General features: G+C 55.0%; 1 protein-coding gene and 1 pseudogene across 2 annotated transcripts in view; both read left to right on the top strand.

Moving 5' to 3' along the window:
• The window catches only part of LOC311202781 (class I histocompatibility antigen, F10 alpha chain-like), a gene marked incomplete at its 5' end in the record, with an annotated part of 270,685 nt that overhangs the window by 72,954 nt on the left and 176,353 nt on the right, over positions 1 to 21,378 (top strand). The window lies entirely within an intron of this gene.
• Positions 1,243 to 20,805, top strand: LOC311202870 (butyrophilin subfamily 1 member A1-like; annotated as a pseudogene). Its single transcript has 10 exons — positions 1,243 to 1,315; positions 1,824 to 2,087; positions 2,812 to 3,053; positions 3,166 to 3,436; positions 3,517 to 3,621; positions 17,374 to 17,457; positions 17,882 to 18,229; positions 18,601 to 18,882; positions 19,222 to 19,326; positions 20,267 to 20,805. The product of its transcript is annotated as a butyrophilin subfamily 1 member A1-like (transcript).

Below are 21,378 nucleotides of genomic sequence, written 5' to 3'. Positions count from 1 at the left end.
GCCCTGTCCTCCTGTCCCCCTGGGCTCTGGGCTATTGTCCCTGGGTACTGGGGAGGTGAGACCCAGCCTGGGTACCCCCTGCTCAGGTTGGCACAGGGCGTTCTGCACTGGCTTGGACTCGGACCCTTGATGTGTGTGGGCACAGAGAGCTTCCTCTGTTAAGAACAGTGTGAAGTCCAGAGGAGAGTGGAGGCTGACAGCAGGCTGTCGTGGGCTGGATGGAGTCACACTGCCCACGAGCGCTGCTGTGCTGGACATGCTGGAGCTCCAGCAGGAACTGGAGTCAGAGGCAGCGCAGTGGGACGCCCCAGTTGATATCACTACTGCATTTTTCTGGATGCCTTTGGCAGCAGAGAGCAGGGCACAGTTTGCTGTCCCTGGGAGGGTGCCCAGTCCACCTGGAATCAACTGCCCCAGGGGTGGAAACAGCCCCACCATCTGCCCTGGGCTGACCGCGACTGCGCTGGAAGGGGTGAAGCCCCAGAGCACCTGCAGTATGCTGATGACATCATCGTATGGAGCAGGAGAGCAGAGGAATTCTCTGAGACAGGGCAGAAGATAGTCCAGATCCTTCTGGAAGGTGGTTTTGCTGGTTTGGACTGGTAAGCTGAAGGACCTTTGCAGGAGATGCAGTACAAGCAGTGCCAGGCAGGAGCGCTGCCAGGCCTGAGGCATGCTGGGCCCAGGCGATGGAGGGCACAAGTAACCCAGGGCAGGAGGGGCACTGAGCACAAGGGATAGCAGGGGCAAGGGGCACCTCCCCCAAGCCCTGGGGTTTGCTCACACTCCCCAGGAGGTTTTCACACTTGAGCCATCTATTTCACCCACAAACCCCAAGGGTGTCAGAGCCGGGTGGGCAGAGCCATGGGGCACCAGGTGCCTGGGTCCCCCCGGAACAGGCAGGTCTGGGGGTCTCAGGGTGCCCCAGGGGAAGAAGACAAGAGTAGGGCTGGGGTGGAGGGGAGATCTGTGACTTCGGGGCCCAGAGGTGTCCCCAGGCTGGGAGATACAGGTGATATGGGGCCATGGTAGGGTCTGGGGCTCTGAGGAGGGGACAGGTAGGGGGCCATGGGAGGACTGGGCAGTGCTGTGGGGGAGTCACTGGTAAGAAGCGTCTCAGGCTACCATTGGCTGGTGGGTGGTGGCAGAGCCAATTGCGGGGTGAGGGGCGGGGCTTGTGGCAAAGTTTGTCCCAGAGCAGGGCTCCTTATTCTCATGACATCGGGGACCCAGAGTGGAGCGATGAGCGATGGGGCTGGGCTGGGCCGGGCGCTGGGGCTGCTGCTGCTGGGGATCCTTGGCTGGGCAGCGTGCGGTGAGTGCGGGCGGGTACCCAGGAAACCCCCTGGATCCTGTTTCTTGACAACGATTCTCCATTCCCTGTGCACCCAACCACCCCAGGGCACAGGGACCCCCAGTCACAATCCCTGAACACCACGTGCTCCCTGGGAATACTCCCCTTTCCACCCTCTTCCATCCCCTTCCAACCCTTTCCATCCCATTCCAAGATGCTCCCACAGATCTGTTTCTCTTTGATGCTGGGGACACCCTTGGACCCCTCTTCATAGGAACCTTGGGTTTTTCACTGTCATGGCCCCCTTTTATCATCACCAGGATCCCCGGCTTCCCTTCATGGGAAGTAGGATCCCCTCCTGGACACATACCCCTCCCCAACAGACACTTCCTCTTGAAGCTGCACCCCACACCCCCAATCTGCTGCTCTGGGACTCCCACCCAGGCTCAACACCCAATCCTGCACCCCATCACTATGGGCACCCTCACCCTGCACCCACCACCCTTCACTGACCCCTGTGTCCCCACAGAGCTCCACTCCCTGTGCTACCTCCACACCGCAGTGTCAGAGCCTAGCCCAGGAGTACCCCAGTTTGTGTCCGTGGGGTACGTGGACGGGAACCTCATTTCGTGCTACGACAGCGAGAAGGGGAGGGCGGTGCCCCGGGCAGACTGGATGGCGGCCAACCTGGACCAGCAGTGCTGGGACAAGCACACCCAGATTGAGCAGAACAATCAGAAGATTTCAAAAGTGAACCTGGACACACTGCAGAGCCGCTACAACCAGAGCGGGGGTGAGTGTGGGCTGGGAAGGGGCTCTGTAGGATGGGAGATCTCCACTCCCTTCTCCCCCATGAAGACACTACCCTTCCTCATGGCACTGGACCAGCACATGCCGATCCTTCCCAGCCCAGTGCTGTTGGCAGAGGGCTCCATGCACCCCTGTCCCCCAGTCCCACACTCCATGGGATCCTTTGTGCCAGAGCTAGGGAGACTTCTGGGTGCCCCACCAAGCACATTCTGGCCTTCTCCCCACCATGCCCAGCACCCCATCCCAGGCCTGGGTGCTGCATAACAGACCTCACCATCCCATGGCAGTTCTCAGAACCTGAGAACTCTGAGAGGAGCTCCCACCCTGTGTCCCAGCCCCTCACCATTCCTATGGCACTTTGTACACACCACCCCAGAGCCAGAGGGGCTCCTGCAACCCATGCCATCTCCTATCTGATCCCTCTTCCAGCATTCAGGACCCTGTTCCATCCCCTTGCTGTTAGAGTGTGCCATGGGGCTGGGTGCCAGCTCAACCATGCCCTGGGCACAAGGAGGCTGCATCACAGCTGTACGTGATGCCCCAAGTGCTATGGACGCTGGGCAGGGTGGGGACAGCTCTTGTGTCAGTGCCCGATTACCTCAGACCTCACACAGGGCTGGAGTGGGAGGTGCTGCTGGGGGCCTTGCCCCACTGAAGGCCCACGGCTGCAGCAGCCCCTCAGCCCGGTCTCTCTGGTCGTGTTTCAGGGGCTCACACGCTGCAGAGCAGGGTCAGCTGTGACCTCCTGGAGGACAATAGCACCAGGGGGTGTTGGAAAATTGCCTATGATGGGAGGGACTTCATTGCCTTCGACACGGACACAATGACGTTCACTGCGGCAGATGCAGCAGCACAAATCACCAAGAGGAACTGGGAGGCAGACAGGGCTGCCATTAAGCACATGAAGGACTACCTGGAGAACATCTGCCCTGAGTGGCTGAGGAAATACGTGAGCTATGGGCAGGCTGTGCTGGAGAGGAAAGGTGAGGGGAGATGGGGACCCTGGGGAGCGGCCAGCGTGGATGTGTGTGCCAGCCCTCACTGCCACCCCCTCCCCAGAGCCCCCCACGGTCCGAGTGTTGAAGAAGGAGACCCAGGAGATCCTGACCTTGCACTGCCGCGCTTACGGCTTCTACCCACAGCCCATCACCATCAGCTGGCTGAAGGATGGTGAGGTCAGGGACCACGAGACCCAGCGGGGCAGCATCGTGCCCAACAGCGACGGCACCTACTACACCTGGGTGTCCATTGAGGCCCCTCCTGGGGAGCAGGTCAAGTACCGGTGCCGTGTGGAGCATGCCAGCCTGGCTGAGCCGGGGGTCTTTGCATGGGGTGAGTCTGGTGGCCTTGGTCATGTGGAGGGTTGGACTGGGGGTCCCCCTTCCCTTCCTCACAACCCTGCTCATCCCCAGAGCCAGAGTCCAACTCACCGCCCATCATGCTGTGGGTGGTTGTTCCCCTTGTCATCCTGGCTGTCATTGCCATCACTGGATTCATCATCTGGAAGCGCAGATCAGGTAAATCCCCAGGGTGTGGGAGGAAGGCAGAGCCTGGGGGGCTGGCAGGGGCTGTGGTCATGAGCCACAACTCTCTGTAGAGCCCCTGAGCCTGAGGGTGAAGCACTGTGGATGCTGATGCCTCTTCCCCTCCTCTCTTATGTGCACTGTGCCCACAGCGAGCACGAGGTGGCAGCTCGCAGCTGTTTCTTACCCATAGGCATGGATGGGAGCTCTGGCAGCTTGGCCAAAGGTATGACATGGGACTGGGGGAGTGGATGGGGCAGGCCCAGCTCTCTGTGCTCCCCCTTGAGACCCATGGTCAGAGCAACACTGGGCTGCTGATGGGGGATGATGAGACCACCATAGCAGAGGGTTGAGGACAGGGACTTTGACCTGGGTGACACTGTCTCTTCCTCCCATCCTTGCAGTCATCACAGTCTTACTGCTCCATGAGTGACCGGGGGGCCTGGATGTGGCCCCTGCGCTGTCACCGACTGCAGAGGCTGGGAGCTGCCTGCAGAGAGCTGATCATGCTGTGCCAGCACATGGTGCTACACTGGTGGCTCTTCTGGCTGGGGTAAATGCCTTGTTTCCCTTACTTTCTTCCTGTGCTTGTTTCCCAGCCTTGAATCATGGGGATAGAGCAGATTTTCTTCCCAGTAGCCCAGCATGGTGCCCTGTTTAGGACTGTTTTGGTTCTGGCTGAGGTGGAGTTCATTTCCCCCAGCAGTCCTGGCCGTGCTGTGCATCAGGAGTGAGCAGGGTGTTGGTACCAGCCCAGGGATTTGGCTGCTGGGGAGCGGGGCTGTCCCAGCATCCAGACTGTCTCTCCAACATAGCCCTTGCCAGGAGGCTGTTGGTGGGCAAGACGTTGGGAGGGGACACAGCCAGGACAGCTGACCCCAACTGACCAAAGTGATATTCCAAACCCTGTGGCATCTGCTTGGTTATGAAAGCTGAGAGAAAGGAGGATGAGCAGAGGATGTTTGTTATTTACAGTGTTGTTCTACTAGAGCAACCGCTGAACATACTGGAGCCCCTTTTCCTGGGACGTGGCCAGACATCACCTGCTGATGGTGAATAAATGCTGATGGGGAAACAGTGAATAAAACTTTTGGTTTTCCTTTACTTCTGCCCAGGGCTTTTGCTTTATTCAGCTGCCTTGGTTGGGAGTTTGTTCCTGTTACACCTTTTTTTCCTCCCCTCCCTGCCCTGCTGAGGAGGGTGGTGATGGAGAACCTCTGTGGGCATCTTCTGTGCAGCCACAGCCAACCCATTACAAGGATTTTTGATAAAAACTGGATTGGTATCAGACTGATGGATCTCAACAGAGGTGGCACAGTGTGATGTCATAAGTGGACACAACCACGTACATGCCCCAATCTAATGAGAAATATCCCAGGCTGTAGCACATCATGCCTGATGTTAAAGAGGAAAAATAGAGGGGTTTGGGGTTTGGCCACCACCCCAGGGGCCAGGATATGCCCTGTGGGGCAGGAGATGGGGCATCACCTTCCTTGTAGAGATCCCATCCTGGGGCTGGACCCAGCCACTGCCAAGCTCCAACCCATGGCAACAGGCACAGGTGGGGCCTCTGCCCCAGTGTGGAGATGCAGGATGGGGAAGCAGTGGCAGGGTCTGGGCAGTGCCCTGGGTGTCAGAGTGGAGTTGGCTCCTCTTGGCCCCAGTGATGGAGTTCATGAGGTGTGGCACAGGCCCAACACAGTGTGGGAACAGCCCAGTGCCACAGTCTGGGTGTGCGAGTCACCCAACACACCCAGGCACAGCTTGGCCCCAGACACTGGCTGACCCAGATGCCCCTTGAACATGAGGAATGGGAGGAGAACCACCTCCCATGGATGTGAGCAGCAACCAAACCCCCAATTACCTGGAGTGTGGGGCAGCAGAAACTTCCTCCAGGCTACAAGGAGAGAGGAGAGTTGGTCACATCCCAGAGCCGGTCCCTCACAGCTCTGGCCAGGACAGAGGGTCCATCCCTATGCTGGTCTGCTCGAGCTGCCCACCCTCCCAGACACATGGCCTTGGGCTTTCCCAGACCCAGGGATGGGGGATGGAGAGGATGGGCAGGAAGGGAAAGGCCCGAGCACAGAGCACCTGGGAATAGGACCCCACAGTGTCCCAGATCTCACAGACACTCACCCAGTGCTGCATCTCGTTCCTCTGTGAGGTGGTTTGGCCCTGGCTAGAGGTGAAATGCCCACCTAAGCCACTTGCTCACTCCCCTTTTCAGCCATAAAGGGGAGAAAATACATATTGGGAGGCTTAGGATTCGAGATAAGCACAGAGGGATCACTCTGCAATTAGTGTCATGGGCAAAACAGACTCAGCACAGAAGAAAACTAATTTATGACAACTACACTGCACACCCAGTTACACCAGAGTCGGGTAATGAGAAGCACAGCCAGGTCTTAATGCACCTTTCCCCCACCCCTCCCTTCTTAGCAAACTTCACTTCATTGATGATTTTACTCCCTTCTTCCCCAGCAACACGTCATGAGGAGGGGCAGGGAACGTTGAATGGGGTTCCAGTCAGTTCCTCACAAGCTGCTTTCCTTCTCCAGATCTTAACCTCTCCTCTCTTAGAAGACTTTAGTCATAATTTCGCTCCCTTCTTCCCTCCTCAATTGTGGCGTGGAGAGGGACAGGGAATGGGGAGTGGGGGTTTTCAGTCCGTTGCTCCATAGTTGTTTTCCTTCTTAGCTGGGGCAGGAGGGTGCATTCCATACACACACCCTTCTCTTGCTGCACCGTGGGGTCCCACCCATGGGAGACAGTCCTCCAAGAACTTCTCCAGCATGAGTCCTCTCTATCAGGGAGCCATCTCCTTACCAACTGCCTCAGCACAGCTCCCTTCCATGGGGTGCTGACCTTCGGGCCAAGACTACTCTGGCCTGGTGCTCCACAGAGTCACAAGTCCCCCAGCAAACCTGCTGAGGTGTGGGTTGGTCTCTCAACAGGCCGTAGATGGTCTCAGCTCCCTGTCCTTATCCATGGGCTGTGAGAGGACACCCGCTCCACCATGGTCTTCACCATGGGCTGCAGGGGAATCTCTCTCTTTCCAGCACCCGAAGGGCCTCATTCTTCCCCCCGCCCTCCTTCTTCCCTGGCCTTGGTGTCTGCACAGCTCACATCTTCTCACTTGCTTCTCTGGGGGAAAAATGAGGCTGCTTGTGTTTTCCTTTTCTCCTCACTGTGATTCCCAGAGGCGCTGTGACCATCGCCGATTGGCTCGGCCCTGGTCAGCAGCAACTCCGGCCTTGAACTGGCCGATGTTTACAATCTGGGTCCTCCAGAGAGCTTCTGGCTGCTTCCTGCAGGAGCCATCTCTGCAGCCCCCTCCTTCTCTACCAGCACATTGCTATGCAAAACTGCAACAGGTTCACATGGGCCCACTCCTCCAGTTTCTCCAGGTTCCTCTATATGACACCCCATCCTTCTGGTGTGTCAACTGCACTGCTCAGCTTGGTGTCATAAGCAAACTTACTAAGGGTGCGGTGTTGAGTCAGTGGTGTAGTGTTAACATCCTGACTGATATTCTAAACTGGTGGGTTGTTAATGCCCTTTTGAGGCAGAGCAATTTCATTGTTTCAGTTACCTTATTTCCCTTCTATCTTGTAGAATAATCACACACACACAATCACACAACAGTCAGGGTTGGAAGGGACCTCTGGAGATCATCTAGTCCAACCCCCTGCCAGAGCAGGATCACCTCAAGCAGGCTGCACAGAATTATGTCCAGGCGGGTTTTGAATGTCTCCCGAGAAGGAGACTCCACAACCTCTCTGGGCAGCCTGTCCCAGTGCTCTGCCAGCCTCACAGTAAAGACATTCCTCCTCATGTTTAGGTGGAGCTTCCTATATTCCGGTTTCTACCCATTGCCTCTTGTCCTGTCGCTGGGCATCAATGAAAAAGGACTGACTCCACCCTCCTGCCACTCACCCCCTCAAGGATTTATAAGCTTTGATAAAATCCCCCCTCAGTCTTGTTTTCTCAAGGCTAAAAAGTCCCAAGTCCCTCAGCCTCTCTTCCTAAGAGAGATGTTCTAGTCCCCTCATCATCTTTGTAGCCCTTTTTTGTACCCTCTCCAGTAGCTCCTTGTCCTTCTTGGACCGGGAAGCCCAGAACTGCAGGCAATATTCCAGACTCTGTCTAATTCTGAATTTGTATCTCTGCTGAATGGTTGATGTCAACAGCAGGAGAGAGGACAGATGAACTCCATGAATACACACGATGATGCTTTCCTTCACAGTAATATCTGACAGCATCATCCCACACTCCGGGCTCTCTGCAACAGCAACATGCAGGTACGCTCACGTTGGTAAATTCTTGTGGTAAAATGCATTTTGTTGCCCTTTTGATGCCCAGGCATCAGTGATGCAGCATAATATGAAAGTTGGACCTTCTGCCTTCTCTGCCAGCCTGCTCTTCTGGGTTTTTTTTTTTTTTTTTCAGTTTAACTATCCTGACCTGATGCGTGAGGTTCTATTGGGTGTCCTGTTCTAAGCAGGGTTAGAAATATTTTTCATCTTGCAGTAGTTATGTGCTGGCTTTAGGATTTAGGGTGAGAATCATGTTGATACCACACTGATGGTTTAGTTGTTGCCAAGCAGTCAAAGACTTTTCAGATCTCATCCTGCCCTGCCACTGAGAAGGGGAAGGGGAAAATGGGGGGTGGGCACCCAAAGATCTGGGAACACTGCTCCTACTTCTTTCTACATATCATACAAGTGATGTGATGTGGAGTAAGTGGGTTGCACTAACCCTGCAGTGGGCTTATTGAAGAGAAGGAAAAAGAGGTAAATGCCCCAAATCTCCCAGCCCTTGTCCTGGGAGCCCTGGCCTCAAGGGGACAGAGTCCTCTCTCCCCCTGGAAATACCAATACTACCCTGAAGTGCACAAGGCTCAGCTTCTCTCATGCCTGACAACTGACCAGAAGTTGCCCCTGCACCCACACACTGCACCCCAAGCCCAGACCAAAGTTGCTCCAAGCAAGGCAGGAAACCCCTGCCCTGCTCCAGCTCCACAGGGGCTGGCTGCAGCCGTTACACTGGAGATCTGCCAGGGACATGTATTGCTCCTTGTTGAGGAGGCTGTTCCTGACCACACAGGACCATTTCTCACTTCTTGTATCTGTCATCACAATGACGTCTTCAGTGTCAAAAAGGCCCCTTGCCTCAGATGAACATCTCTATGAGGCCAATGGGAGACATTATCTGCCAAGGTCTTTCCACAGCACCTCTGGTTGCAGGCACCATCCAGCCAAATGATACAGCACCCAGATGCCTCTGCCCTTGTAACATCCAGAGAGAGCTGAGGGAGAGAGCCTGCAGCTCGGGAAGGACCCGAGATACCACCACTGCTGCTGATTGGCTCAGCATTAGCCATCAGTGAGTTTGTCCTTGAGCTGGCTGGTAGGACCTGGGAGAAGCTTCTAACAGCTTCTTGCAGAAGCCACCCCCTGCAGCATCCTGACTCCACAAAACCTTGCATGCAAACCCACAGCAGTCAGGTAGGGATCGCCTCAGCTCAAAGCTGATGGACACATATGACAGCAGACCCATCACAGATCCCAACGAACTGATCACCAAACCGACCCCAACGTATGCAGGAGCAACATGGCATTAATGCCCAACAGCCTCAGATCTTCCCCCAAACATCCCAGAGAGCAAGTCCAAGCTGTTGAGTTTCAGTGCCTGAAGGCAGTGCACTGACCTGTCTTTGTTCAAGAAGCCCCAAGGCTTCCAGAAAATGTGCCAGGTCTCCAGTGGCAAAGACAGACAGGACAGAGGTCTGTGAGGGACAGACAACCCTAGGGACATGAGGATCATCCCCTGGAAACACTGCATCGGCCACAAACCTGACACCGCCAGATGCTCCAAAGCTTCTCCATAAGGGGCATGGTTTCTTCGTGTGCAGATGTACTGACCATCATCAGAGGGTCTGAACCCAGAGATTCGCAAGTCCAGGTTTCCACCAGAGAGTTCATCTCTGGCCAAACTCTGTCATCCTAACATATTCCTCCAACGGCTCCCTGGACAGATCCTCCCCATTTCAGTAGTGGAGCACCGTTTCAGAGACATGATGATGGATCCACCTGATGTCCCAGCTCCGAGTGTCCACGCCAGGGGACAACTGACATGGCAGTGTGACATCCTGCCCCATGGTAACATGGAGAGGGTGGCCTGGTCCCACCACTCTGAATTCAGCTTGACAACAGAGAGGGATACAGAGACATAGAGACTGAGTGTTGATTGGTTTAGGGTGTTGCAGGCCAGGGTGAAGATTGGCATGAGCAGTGCACGCCCCATGCCACTGGTTTTGCTTTGCCCTCCAATGGTCTAGAGACTCTGGAAAACTGGAGTGGGTGTGGAAGGAATGAAAAGAGAAGCAGTTTTCCCTGAAGTGGGAACCTGGTCCAGAAAAGGACCTCCATCCCAGCCTGCCCCAGTGCTAGTGAGAAACATTTGAGGGGAGGATTGCAGGACAGGACTGAAGGGGAACCCAGGGCAAGGGATGTACAGTGTAAAGAACCCAAAGGAAAGTGAAGCCCATGTGGGGCCAAGCTCTGGGCTGAGCTGCCCATGACCCATGGCAGCTTCCTGCCCCACATCTGTCACCTGGAGTGGGATCCCTACCTGCAGGAACACATGGAGAGTCACAGAATACCTCAGGAGGACCCCAGGACTTGCCAGGAGTCACATCTGCATCCTTGCTGGAGAGAAGGGAGGGGAAGGGATGCAGAGGTGGGCGATGGGGGTTACACCTGTCCAAGAGGGGATGGCAAAGAAGGGTTGCACTTGCTCCCCAAAGAGGGTCTGAAGTCCCCAAACCCCCTGCACAAGCACCCCAATGGTGGAAGAAACCAGTGCTCAATGGCAGGACAGGACTGGGCATGGGTCCCTGGTGCAGCCTCCTACTCTGTCCCACTGTTCCTCACCAGGTTTTCTTGCAAACCCGTTACTGGCCCTAAATGAAAGTAATATTTGAAAGCCCCTGTAGAAGGAAAAGTCGCTCAGCACATGGCCACGAGCTGCCGGATGCACCAGGCTGACTAAAACCTGAACAACCATTAAGCCAGTGTCAGTTGCAGATTTACTGTCCGTAGGTGGAATGTGAGTCACCCTGTGCCTCTCACAGCAGCTTGTGCTGGAGAATAGCTCTAGGGGAGTTTCAGCACTTTTAGAAGATATTTCCATCTCTTTCACAGTGGTGGTTTTAGTACATTTGGGGGTTCAGGACAATGAAGGAATAATGCAGCAGACCATCAGTTCAAAGAAAAATAAAGGAGAAGAAGGAAGGGAAAAGAAGCCCAGAGGTCATGGGGAGATAGTGAGAAGGGAACACGATGGCCTTCAGGAGTTTCCTCTTCTGCTGCAGAAGGGCAGAGGCTTTGTGGGGCACTTGTTCCTGGCCACAGACACTTTGGGGTGCCCTGTTATTCTGGGGACTCATCCACAGGTCATAATTCCTTTGACTCAAGGTGATGCTGGAGTTCCAGCCTGTGCAGTACTGCAGGACAGGAATAGCCATGATACCCTGTGTCTGGCAGCCAAGGAGTATGTTCAGCCATTGCTGTCACCAAACACCAAGCTGGCTCCAGTGTGGGTATCCCACTGCATCACAGCATCCTTCTTAAATATGTTATCACAGAGGCACTACCACTATCACTGATTGGCTTGACATTGGTCAGCAGTGGGTCTGTCCTTGAGCTGGCTGGTACTGGCTCTGTGGGACCTGGGGGAAGCTTCTAGAAGTTTCTGGCAGAAGTCAATTCCTATGGCTGCAACCCCATCCCCACCCCTAACACCTTGCCATGCAAACCACAACAGTCAGGTAGGTGTGCCCTCAGCTCAAAGGTGATGAACACATCTGATAGCAGAACCATCATACGTCCCAACAGGGCTGCAGGACTGGCCACCAAACCCACCCCAACTTGTGCAGAAACACAGAGCGTTGGTGCCCAACAGCCCCAGATCCCCCTCCAAATGTCCTGGCACAGCAAGACTGATCTGCTGAGATTCAGCATCTCAAGGCAGCACCTGCAACAACCCACCTTTGTTCAAGAAGCCCTAACTCTTCCAGAAAACATGTAGGGTGTCCTGTGGCACAAAGGGACAGGACAGAGGTCATCTACCTGGACTTGTGCAAGGCCTTTGACACAGTGCCCAACCACATCCTTATCTCTAAATTGGAGAGATGTGGATTTAATGGGTGGACCATCCAGTGGATAAGAAAATGGTTAACAGACCGTAGCCAAAGGGTGGTGGTCAATGGGTCTATGTCCAGGTGGAGGCCGGTGACACATGGTGTCCCCCAAGGGTCTGTCTTGGGACCGGTGCTCTTTAACATCTTTATCAATGACATGGATGATGGAATTGAGTGCACCCTCAGTAAGTTTGCGGATGACACCAAGCTGAGTGGTGTGGTTGACACCCCAGAAGGAAAGGAGCCATCCAGAGGGATCTTGACAGGCTGGAAAGATGGGCCCGGGGGAACCTAATGAGGTTCAACACTGCCAAGTGTCAGGTGCTGCACTTGGGCCGGAAGAATCCCAGACACAGATACAGACTGGGAGAAGAGCTCCTGGAGAGCAGCCCTGCTGAGAAGGACTTGGGGATTCTGGTGGACAAGAAACTTCACATGAGCCAGCAGTGGCTCTTGCAGCTCACAAGGCCAGTGGTATCCTGGGCTCCATCAGCAGAGGGGTGGCAGCAGGGACAGGGAGGGGATTGTCCCTCTCTACTCTGCCCTTGTGAAGCCCCAGCTGGAGTCCTGTGTCCAGATCTGGTGTCCCCAATACAAGAAAGATATGGAACTGTTGGAGAAGGTTCAGAGGAGACACAAAGATGATTAGAGGGCTGGAGCAGCTCCCCTACAAAGAGAGGCTGAGGGAACTGGGCTTGTTCAACCTAAAGAAGAGAAGGCTGTGAGGGGACCTCATTGCAGCCTTCCAGTACCTGAAGGGAGCAGAGAAACAGGGGGGGAATCAACATTTTAAAAGGGTAGATACTGGCAGGACAAGGGGGAATGGACTAAAGCTAAAGGAAGGAAAGTTTAAATTAGATATTAGGGTAAAGTTCATTACAGAGAGAGTGGTGGGGTGCTGGAACGGATTGCCCAGAGAGCGGGTGGATGCCCCATTCCTGGAAGTGTTCAAGGCCAGGTTGGATGGGGCCCTGGGCAACCTTGTGTAGCTCCAGACCTGGAGGTTGATGGCCCTGCCTGCGGCAGGGGGGTTGGAGCTCGAGGATCCTTGGGGTCCCTTCCAACCCAGACCATTCTATGATTCTATGATTGTTGTAAGAAATGTACCATCTGTTGCATGAACAACCCAAGAATCAGAAAGGATTTGTGAAACAAGGAATAACTCCTGGGGCATGCTGGCCAATAGACTTTTCAGAATTATGTAAATGCAACCAGTATAAACATGTATTGGTGTTGCTGATACCTTCTGTGGCTGGCCAGAGGCATTCCCTTGTCATACCAACAAAGCTAGAGAAGAAACTAAAATCTTGTTAAAAGAAATGATGCCTTGATTTCCTGTTCCAGAGGGAACCTCCTCTGATAATGGGCTTCATTTTATTGCAGAAACAATACAGGAAATTTCCAAATTTTTGCAGATTAGGTGGGAACTACACACCCCCTGGAGGCCTCAATCTAGTGGGAAAGTAGAAGGAATGACTCTGGCTCTCAAAAGACAAGTTTCTAACATTTGCCAGGAAGCACACCTTAAATGGACTGATGCCTTACCCACAGAGCTTTTGCCTGGTAAAGATGAATGGATCTCTGCACCAACAGGAGAAGTTAAACCTGGATGAACCATACCTGAGAAACAAGCACTTGCCTAAATGAAGTGTTGTTTAGAACTAACAGTTCAGTTAACTATTGGCTTGATTGTTTATGTATGAAAAGAAATTTTCTGCCTCAGGGATAACTATAGAGCCTTCTAAGAAAGCGTGATGAATTTCACTCTGCTAAGATGGCAAATATTACAATAGTGTGTTCCTGGCCTGCTGGCATCTGCCCTCCAACTAGGGTGAAAGCACCAAAGGGATTCAGACTATTTCCTGTCATTTAGAGATTTGCAATAACTCCTGGTGAGGGGCAGTGGGGCAGAGCAGGGGCTGGGATCAGGTAGGGAGCCTGTAGGGCTGTCGGGGTTTTTGCCCGCTCCAGGTGGGAGATGTTGGGCCAGAAGCTGCTGTGGGGTGGGGGCAGCCCAGTCTAGAGCTCGACTCCATATGGGTTTCACTTTCTCTTGGGCTCTTTATGCCATATGTCCCTTGCCCTGGGTTCCCCTTCAGTCCTGTCCTGCAATGCTCCCCTCAAATGTTTCTCACTAGCACTGGGGCAGGCTGGAGTGGAGGTTGTTTTCAGGAGCAGGTCCCCACTGCAGGGAAACCTCGTCCTTCCAGTCTTCCTGCTCCATTTTCTCCAGGGTCTCTGGACCGTGGGAGAGCAAAGCAACACCTGTGGCGTGCAGTGTGCACCGCTCATGCCAAGCTCGGCACAGGCCTGCAACAACCTCAATTAACACAGGCAAAATCCATGGCCTTGGAGCCTCTCTGCAGGTAAGGAAAGGTACGTCTGTGTCAGAAGAACATTTTGCCTTCATCAGAAAGCTCTTTGGGCAAAGGACAGAAGGGGACAAGGATATGTTGGGGTGTGGGCAGGAGGACAGGGAGCACCTCCAGACCATCTGGCTGGTGGGAAGGTCCCAGAGACCCTCTTGAGAGGTTCCCGCTGAGGAAGCAAGCTGCTCTTCTGAAACCCTCTTCCTCTGGCTTTGCTTTTCAGTGCTGCTGTGCAGAGAGCTGGATGAGGCTCCAGGATGGACTTGGTTTTGGGCAGTTCCTCACTTCAGGGCTGAACTCCAGAAAGCCTGGGTGGGATTTGGTTTTGCTTTCCAGGGAAATGAGCTGCAGCACTGGGTGTGTCTGGTGGAGGGAGCCATTCCCGATTCAGGATTTTTTGCACTTCTCAAACAGCTATTTTGAGCCTCCCTGATCTCTGTGGGCTCTTCATCAGCAGTTATGGGATTGCAGGATGTCCTACCTGATCCAATATTCCGTGTTTTGGTTTTGTTTCTAGGAAAACAAGATCCAGAACTGGGTGAGTGTCTGTAAGCTCCAACATGGTGTAGAGTACACTCCTGGACACTCCATGCTTGGCCCTTTTCCTCTTTACCCATCCTCTGAATTCATGCCTCTCCCCTGAGACTTGGGGAGACAAGTCCAAGGTTTTCCCCTCTCCCCTGTCACCAGCCATGCGATGTGCCTGATCAGACAGAGAAATTCCTGGGGACTGGGGTTGTTTAAATTTTCTCAAAAAGCTGTGATGGTTTGACCCTGGTTGGAGGCCAGACAACCATCAGAGCCACTCTATCACTCCCCTTTTCAGGAGAAAATAGATATTGAGTGGCTCAGGAGAGGAGATAAAGACAGGGAGAGATCATCCCGTAATCAACGTCACGGTCAAAACAGACGCAACACAGATAAAGGACAGAAAACTCTCTAATTAATGGCACTGCTGCAGCCCCAGTGACACCAGAGTTGGGTGATGAGAAGTGTGGACCCTATTGTGGCACAGGGAGGGGCAGGGACTGGGAAATGGGGGTTCGGTCAGTCCCTCACAAGTTGTTTTCCTTTTTAGCGGGAGGGAGGACATTCCTCATCCCCTTCCCCTGCTCCAGTGTGGGGTCCCACCCACGGGAGACAGTCCTCCAACACAGTTCTCCAATGTGAGCCCTTTCCCACAGGGCTTCAGCTCTTCCCCAGCTGCTCCAGCGTGGGTCACTGCTATGGGTGTAGTCAAAAATCACAGAATGTCTCTCAAGCCCAGACTGCTCTAGCCTGGTCCACCACAGAGTCACACCCCTCCCCTTGCCCAGCAAACCTGCTCCAGCATGTGTGTCTCTCTCTGTGTGTGTCTCCATCTCTCTGCATTGGCTCCAAGTGCTGGCAGAGGATGCTCCAGCGTGGGGTCACAGTGTCCTCCATGTGTCTCCACCTGCTCCAGCCTGGGGTCTCTCCACAGGCTGCAGGTGGGGTATCTGCTCCCTGTCATCTTCCATGGGCTGCAGGGGGACACACGCTCCACCATGGGCTTCTCCAGGGGCTGCAGGGAGCATCATTCTCTGTGGTGCCTGGAGCGCCTCCTCCACCTTGACATTCTTCACTGGCCTTGGTGTCTGCACCATTCTTACATCTTCTCACTCCCTTCTCTGGGGGCAAAAAGCATCTGCTTGCATTTTCTTTCTCTTAAATGTGATTCCCAGAGGTGCTGTGACCATCACTGATTGGACCGGCCTTTGTCAACAAGTCTGCCCTTGAGTCAGCTGTTTACTCAGTCAGGCTCAGGGAATACTTCTAGCTTCTTTTAGAAGCCACCCCTGCAGCCCCCATCCTCCACCAGAACCTGGCCACACAACACTACAACACAAGGAATTTGGGTTCTTCCAGAGTTCTGACTGCTCTTCCACATCAGTTATAGCGTGAATATCTCTCCCACCATATCAAATACTGCTTTTTGGGTTTTCTGTGTACAGACAAAAGATGCTCAGTGAGCTTCCATGAGCTTCTGTGAGCTCAAGCAAAGCATGGGGTCCTGTCCCACGTGCTCTGTGCTTGGCCCTTTCCCTCCTTGTCCATCCTCTCCATCCCATCATCTCCGGGTCTGGGAAAGCCCAAGGCCATGTGCATGGGAGGGTGGGCAGCTTGGGGACACCAGCACTGGAATAGATTCTCTCTTCTGCCCAGATCAACTGGGTACCAGCTCTTCTCTCTCCTTGTAGCCTGGAGAACGCTTCTGCTGCCCAACAGTCCAGGTATGGCATGTTCTGACATTTGAAGGCCCCCACTCCATTTTGTCCCCTTCCTGCCTTCTCCCTATTACCTCCCAGCTTCTTTTCCCTCCCTTCTCCTTCTTTTTTGGTTCTTGGGACTGATGGGCTCCTCCTTTTTCCTCCAGAACAGATCCACATCCTGAAACCCTAAACTCTAAGAGAGGGATCCAGTGGCCCTGGCTCAGGTGGACAATTCCCCAGGGCCTGGTCGGGGTTTGCTCATTGCCACAGCTACAGTGATCACACACCAGAACATCAGCCCTTTTTGGGACAGGACACACCTACTGAGGGTGCCAAACCTTGCCATAAAGTGATGTTCCCCAGCAGAGGCTGCCAGGGGAAGAGCAGTGCCAGGAAAAGCCCCCTTCAGCACCTGCCACCCAGGGAGGCTTAGGTTGGATGTTGGTTCTACTTTGTTGTCTTTCTCTCTGGGTCCTGCCTGCAGCTTTATCTTCTGACTCTGGGCTTGGGCAGGAGGGTGCAGAAATTCAGCTAATTTCCTGGGGAATGGGGCCTAAGGGTCTGGCCATAGATTGGAATTCTGAAATTTAGCAAAGGACAAGTGCTTTTGAGATGCCTTGTGCATCCGGCTGCTTGTGCCCGCCCAGTGAGTGACTTTTCTTTCTGCAGGGCGGTTAGAATATTTCCTGTCAGAGTCAGTACCGGATTTGAAAAAACCCTGGTGAGGAGCAGTGGGGCAGAGCAGGGGCTGCACCAGGGAGCTGTGTGCAGTCCCGTCCTGCCCTCAAACACTGGTTTCTTCTGCCATCAGGGTCTTTGTGCAGTGGTTTGGGAATTTCGGAGCCTCTTTGGGGACAGGGGCAGCCCTTCTTCACCATCTCCGCACTGGAAGCTGTAACCCCAATTGCCATCCTCTGCCTCCTCTCCCCTCCCTCCTCTCCAGTGATGCTGCAGATGTGTCTCCCGGTGACTGCCGGCAGCCTCCTGAGATGTTTGGTGACTCTCCACATGCTCTGGGTGGGATCAGGTAGGGATCCTGCAGGGATGGCGGGGGTTTTTGTCTGCTCTGGGTGGGAGATGGGAGACAGGGAGCTGGCGTGGGGTGAGGTGAGTCCAGTCCAGAGCTCAGCCCCACATGGTTTCACTTTCCCTTGGGCTCTTTACACCATCCGTCCCTTGCCCTGGGTTCCCCTTCAGTCCTGTCCTGCACCAGAGCTGGCTGGACTGAGGGTTGTTTTCTGGAGCAGGTTCCCGCTCCAGGGAAACCTCCTTCTCCTTCCAGTCCTCTTACTCCCACTCCACTTTCACCGGGGTCTCTGGACCATGGGAGGGCAAAGCAACGCCCCCGGCATGGAGCGTGCCCCGCTCACACCAGGCTTGGGCCTGGCCAGCAAGGCCCAAAATTAATGTAGGTAAAATCTCAGTGTCTCTATGTCCTTCTCCATCCCAAGCTGACTTCAGAGTGGTGGGACCAGACCACACTCTCCGTGCCACCATGGGGCAGGATGTCGTGCTGCCGTGTCACTTGTCACCCGCCATGGATGCTCGGAGCTTGGACATCAGGTGGATCCGGCACAGGGCCTCTGAAACAGTGTGCCACTACCGAAATCAGGAGTACCTGCACAGGGAGCAAATGAGGGAATATGTTGGGAGGACAGAGTTGGTCAGAGATGGTCTCTCCAGTGGAAGACTGGACTTGCGAATCTCTGGGCTGAGACCCTCTGATGGTGGTTATTACGTCTGCACTGTGAAGGATGGTGCCTCTTATGGAGAAGCTTTGGTGTATCTGGAGGTGACAGGTTTGTGGCCATTCTGGTCTTTCCAGGGGGGTTTCCTGGTGTCCCTGTGTATGTGTCCCCCTCCCAGACCTCTGTCCCATCCCTTTGTGGTGCCTCAGAATACCTGGCATGTTGTTGTGAGACTTGGGGCTTCTTGAACAAAGATGAGTTTATGCAGACACTGCCTTGAGGTGCTGAAGCCCAGCAGATGGGTCTTGTTCTGTCAGGATCTTTGTGGGGAAATCTGAGGCCATTTGGCATCAACACTTGGTGGTTCCTGCCCAGGTTGGGGTGGGTTTGGTGGGAGCTGTGAGGAGTCTGCTTGGGGATGCGGTGGTGGCCTTGGATCTGAGTCCATCCCTCCCTGACCCCAACCCCGGGGTCTTCCCCAGCCACAGGCTCTGGCCCTCAGCTCTCTCTGGAGGGTTACGAGGCCGGAGGCATCCGGGTGCTGTGTTGATCGGCCGGATGGTTCCCGCAACCGGAGGTGCTGTGGAAAGACCCCAACAGGCACCGTGTCCCCTCGGTCTCCCAGAGACATTCCCCTGACTCCAGGGGCCTGTTTGACACCGAAGACGCCATCGTGGTGACAGGAACCAGAGAGGGGAACTGGTCCTGTGTGGTCAGGAACCGCCGCCTGGCCCAGGAGCAGGAGGCGTCCCTGCGCATCTCCGGTGAGACGGCTGCAGCCAGCCCCTGCGGCGCTGGAGCAGGGCAGGGGTTGGCTGCCTGGCTCAGGAGCAGCTTTGGTCTGGGCTTGGGGTGCAGCGTGGGGTGTGGTGCCGTAGCAGGGGTGCACACCTTCCAAGGAGTTGTAGGGCACAAGAGAACCTGAGGCTTGTCCACTTCAGGGTAGCATTGGTATTTCCAGGGGGAGGGAGGACTCTGTCCCCTTGAAGCCAGGGCTCCTGGGACAAGGGCTGGGAGGTGTGGGGCGGGGGTCTCTTGGTCCTTCTCTCCATGGATGCGAGTGGAAATCAGTCCCTTTTCCTGTGGATCTGTTTGTTTCTCAGCTCCTTTTTTCCACGATGCCCATCCCTGGATGGCCAGTCTGGGTGTGCTCCTCGTACTCTCTGTTGGGCTCCTTGGCTTCAGAGCTTCTCTCTGCAGAAGGAAAGGTATGTTTGCCTCCACCCAAAAGCTCTTTGGGAAGGACAGAAGGGGAAAAGGACACTGTGGGATGTGGGCAGGAGGACATGGAGCACGGCCAGAGCGCCTGGCTGGTGGGAAGGTGCCAGAGACCCTCTGGAGCTGTGTCTACTGAGGAAGCAGGCTGCTCTCCCAACCTCCTCTTCCTCTGGCTTTGCTTTTTAGTGCTTCTGCTTTCCAGAGAGGTGGGTGAGTCTTTCTGGCCCCTTTCCCCAGCAAAACCTCCTGGCTCAGGAGCCCCCAAGATGGACTTGGCTTTGTGGGGTTCCTGATATTTGGGCTGAGCTCCAGAGAGCCTGGGTGGGTTGTCAGGGAGAGACCAGTGTGGGAATGGACCCTGTGCCCTGCCCAGAGCTGCTGGGACCGACCCTGGGATGTGACCATCTCTCCTCTCTCCTTGTAGCCTGGAGGAATTTTCTGCATCCCCACAAACCAGGTAATTGGGGTTTGGGTGCTGCTCTGGGTGGTTCTCCTCCTATTCTCATGTGCAAGGGGCATCCGGGCTGGCCAGTGCATGGGACTGGCCCTGCCTGAGTGTGTTGGGTGACTCCCAGACCCCGAGTGTGACACTGGGCTTTTCCCCGACTTTTTTCTGTCCTATCCCACCCCTCTCAAGCTCCATCAGTGGGGCCAAGAGCAGCCATCTTTCCCCTGACTGTCCGGGCTCTGCCCAGACCCAGCCACTGCCTTCCCATCCTTCTCCAAGCTGGGGAGAGGCCCCACCAGTGCCTGTTCCCATGGCACTGAGCTTGGCCGTGGCCATGCTGGAACTGGCCCTGGCAAGGAATATCTAGGAGGAAGGAGATACCCCATGTCCTGCCCCACGTGTCAGATCCTGGCTCCAGGGGGGTGAAACCTGCCCAGTGTTGAGCTCTGCCCCTGATGCTCTGGCTCCTCCTGTCCCTGCAGATGTGGTGACCCTGGATCCCAACACGGCTCATCCCGAGCTTGTCCTGTCCAAGGATGGAAGAAGTGTGAGATGTGGAAGCAAATGTCAGGACCTGCCTGACTCCCCTCAGAGATTTACATCTTGGTTATGCGTGCTGGGCCAGGAGGGGTTCGTGGAGGGGAGGCGCTGCTGGGAGGTGGAGGTGAAGGGGGAGGTGGGAGGGGATTCATGGTGGGCTGTGGGGGTGGCCAGGGACTCTGTGAACAGGAAGGGGGATATTGACATGAGCCCCAAAGAAGGGATCTGGGGGATTGAGTACTGGGAAGGGAAGTTTCAGTCTCTCACCTCTCCTCGCACCCCCCTTTCTGTGTCCCGGGTCCCCAGCAGAGTCTGGGTCTGTCTGGACTATCCGCGGGGGCTGGTGACTTTCATCGATGGTCACAGTGGGGCCAAGATCTTCACTTTCCCACCAGCCTCGTTCAATGGAGAGACCATCCGACCATGGCTTTGGGTGGGCACACAGAGCACCGAGCTGTGTGTCAGGGACAGTACCTCCTGACCCCCTTCCTCCCTTCCTGCAGCCCCACAGAGCCCCTGCCATTTGGCAGAACCTGCCCACACTCCTCTCCTTGGTGCTGCATGAGCAAATGTCCCCTCAGCCCCATCCCAGCACAGGGAGCAGGGGGGGAGTGAGGGGGCTCCGAAGGTTTCGGCTGGGCTGGAGCTCATTTCCCCACTGTTGTTGGTACAGGCTGTGTGTTGTATTCTGCTGCAGGTAGATCTGGTAACAATGTGATGATGCAATCATTAGTAGCCTTGTGGGTATGCTCAAGCCACAGCCGGGACACGTTTGTTCGGCCTGGGCTCCATGGTATCTCCAGCTGTGCCAGCTGTTATCTCTTTGTAGAAGGCTCTGGGACGTGCTGCGGGGCTCTGTTGCCTTCCTGGCTATCAGCATCCCCTGCTCTTTCGTGGCTGCTTTTGCTTTCACTACTGGCTTTAGTGCTGTCAAGCTGATCAGCTTGCTGTGCTCTGCCTGGGAAGAGTTTGGTGACAACAATGCCTGTACATACACCTGGGCTGCCCAATGGCCAGGGCATCATGGCTGTTCCTGTGCCACTGTACCACACCA

The sequence above is a fragment of the Gallinula chloropus genome (genome assembly GCF_964237585.1).
Source record: "Gallinula chloropus genome assembly, chromosome: 32".
NCBI lineage: Eukaryota > Metazoa > Chordata > Aves > Gruiformes > Rallidae > Gallinula > Gallinula chloropus.
This window is presented reverse-complemented; position numbering and strand designations above follow the sequence as displayed.